Source organism: Piliocolobus tephrosceles, chromosome 12 (assembly GCF_002776525.5).
Source record: "Piliocolobus tephrosceles isolate RC106 chromosome 12, ASM277652v3, whole genome shotgun sequence".
In the NCBI taxonomy this organism is placed as follows: domain Eukaryota; kingdom Metazoa; phylum Chordata; class Mammalia; order Primates; family Cercopithecidae; genus Piliocolobus; species Piliocolobus tephrosceles.
The window spans coordinates 81551495-81554547 of NC_045445.1; the positions used below are offsets into that span (position 1 = coordinate 81551495).

At 49.5% G+C, this 3053-nt stretch overlaps 1 protein-coding gene across 2 annotated transcripts in view; it reads left to right on the top strand.

Moving 5' to 3' along the window:
• The first annotated feature begins 1691 nt into the window (after positions 1-1691).
• SLC7A3 (solute carrier family 7 member 3) overlaps positions 1692-3053 on the top strand; it is a 6579-nt gene continuing 5217 nt past the window's right edge. The window contains exon 1 of one of the 2 annotated variants that reach the window (XM_023202412.2): positions 1692-1840. The gene's annotated coding sequence lies outside the window, so the exon portion shown is untranslated. The remainder of the gene's footprint in view (positions 1841-3053) is intronic. The other variant, XM_023202411.2, reaches the window with a different exon arrangement.

The following is a 3053-nucleotide window of genomic DNA, read 5'->3' on the forward strand; positions in this document are numbered from 1 at the left end:
TATACTAAATCCTATTGCATCGTACTCTTTAAAAGAGTAGATTTTACGGCATTTGGATTTTATCTCTGTGATACTGTGATTTATAATCAATCTCATAATCTAATCAATCACCTAACCTAAGCAACCAGATCATATACACTAATATATCGTTCCAAATATGTATCAAGTTTTTCTTGAGTACTTTCCATGTGCCAGGCAGGAAGACTTGACTTCATAATCTCATCTAAGCATCACAACAACCTTGTGAAATATGTATATTATATCCAGAAACTGAGGCTCAGGGATGTTAGGTAATCCACAGTGGCCGAGCTGTGAGTTTAACCTAGGTACAATTCCAAACACAGCACTCTTAACCTCTGTGTAATAATGTTTTTCAGTTGTATAGTGTGTGTTTTCTTTCCCTAGTTAGATTAAAACTAGGAGGGCAAGGATTTTATTTTGTGTTTCCTTCATGGTCTCGTCATTGCTGTACTTGCTACTATACCTAGTGCTCAATAAATACTTAATGAATGCCAAATGGAGCTGCAGCTAGTTGAAAATACCAATTCTTTCAAAAAGGATTTAGATTTTAGATTCATGGGTAATATATTCATCATGGATCATTAAAAGCAGCAAGGCTATTTGAGTCCATTCTTAATCCCCAAGATGTCTTGGTGGAGCAGGGACCACACTTTCACAACCTTTGGTGCTTTCTTATGAGTAAGAATTGATTGAGTCAGATGGATTATGGATCTGACCCAATGTGATCATTCTTAGATTCTTCGGGTCCTTTTCTGTTTCCTAGTATCTCCTAGCCGAAACGGGCCTACCTTGCTGCTGGTGCCTCTCCCTGTTTGTCTTTCTTTGCAACCACATCCCTCTTCTTGTGCATTTGAGTAAGATATGGTGCCTATGGGAGGCAGGCATTGAAGTCCAACAGGCCAGGTTTTATCAAAGGTGGTCAACAATAATTATGGTGTGGTGTCAAGCAAGTGGTGCCTCTGAGCCTCAGCTTACACATCAGTAAAATGGAGCTAAACAAGCTTCCTCCTCCAAGATGTCAGTATTGTCAGAATTTCACATTTAATAGTTTAATATTTATAGGCAGCTGGAGACGCATTATAGAGAGATTGGGGTCTATAAATCAATCTAGACGGGATTAATTATCTGTATACAGGTGGCTTGAAATCATCTTCCATTTTCCTGCTGCCTGCATTAGAAACACCCACAGTTGAGCGTGAGAGCTGAGGGGTGGGGGTCAGATGTGTAGACAAGCAAGCTAAGGAAGGAAGACTGAGAGTAAGGTGGGGACTCTCCTGCTGTGCTCCGCTTCACTCCTGACACACACATGCACACACGCACCCAACTCCCCCCCCAACACACCCCATCTACCTTCCCCATTCCTGCCCAGAATCACTGGTCCTAACAAGGCACAGAGGTGGAAAATCCCATGGGTTCTTTGGCCAGGAAGCCTCTTATTGTTCTGTTCTGACGACCAGCGAGGCAAATGGGAAAAGACTGCCCTCCCCCTTTTCTCGCTCCCCGGCACGTCAGGCTTGCTAGTGAGGATGGGACGCAGTCTCAGGCCCCACGCAATCCTTTCGCAAAGCCAAGAAGTGTGTGTGTTTTGTGTGTGTGTGTGTGTATTGTGTGTAGGGTGGAGGATTGGGGGTGGGATCCCATGACGTTACCGGCTCCGCCTCCCGGTGTATATAAGGGGCGCTTGGCGCGCAACGACCCCAAGCCGCAGCTTTGAAGCCTGAGCGGCCGAACTCGGCAGCTCCAACCCAACTCGGCTTAACTCCGCCTCACCGAGCCCAATCCAACGCTCTCTGCTCCCTAGGTTTGCAACAGCTCTCTGGTAAGCGTTGGGGACCCACACGTGTGTCGGAGGGGGGACGGCGAGGGTCCGGGCGTACCTAGGATTCTCAGGCAACCATGGCATGCAGTTACATCAACGGGGCCGTGACCTGTTGCTGGCGAGACCCCCGCCCCGGGAGTTAGGGCTCCCGTCTCCACCCCAGCTCCAAACCATTTCTAGATGGGGACAGGAAAATCTGGGACCTGAGTCGGGGGGCATCGGGTGGACCCCTTCCTCTCTGCTGAGAGGGGAGTGCAAGCAATCTCGGGCTGCCCTGGGGCCCCTTTCGGGGCGCATCTCCAAATCTTTAGAGGTCGAAGCCCCGCCTCGCTGTTGATGCATGCCGGTCAGCCTAGCAGGGCTTGGGAGGAAGTAGGGGAACATTTGCTTACTCCCCTGGGCGACGGCTGCGCTAGTTGAGCAGTGTGGGCTTGGTAAGGAGGGATGGAATTGAGTCGGTGCTCACTTTTAATCTGCAGCAAGGTTGGTCCCCTCTCCCTCTGGGGGGGCTGGGGGCTGTGTCTGTTTGAAGCCCCACGGGCAAGCCCCTGGGACCAGCTCTGTTTAATTCCCAAATAGCCACAGGCCAAGGAACTGACACATTAGGTTTCAGGATTCCTGGGTTGAGATTAGGATAAACCCTAACAGTTCCTGGCAAGAGAAAGAGACCTAATATTGATTGAGCACTTACTAGGCGCCAGCCATTTTACTTCAGGGGGCTTTCATGTGCCATTTCTGAAATTAGCCCCTCCAGAAACCTTGTAAGGTATTGTAATTCCTACTTGTATATGAAGAAACTGAGGTCAGAGGTAAAGTGACTTGCCTCTGTCCCTTCCATATCCCCCTCCCCATTTCCCAATAGCTCCTTTGCTTGGTGGAGTGGGTCTTGTAATTCGCTTTCAGAGTTTAGAGATAATGAGCCCTGGCCGGGCGCGGTGGCTCAAGCCTGTAATCCCAGCACTTTGGGAGGCCGAGACGGGCGGATCACGAGGTCAGGAGATCGAGACCATCCTGGCTAACAGGGTGAAACCCCGTCTCTACTAAAAAAAAATACAAAAAACTAGCCGGGCGAGGTGGTGGGCGCCTGTAGTCCCAGCTACTCGGGAGGCTGAGGCAGGAGAATGGCGTAAACCCAGGAGGCGGAGCTTGCAGTGAGCTGAGATCCGGCCACTGCACTCCAGCCCGGGAGAGAGAGCGAGACTCTGTCTCAAAA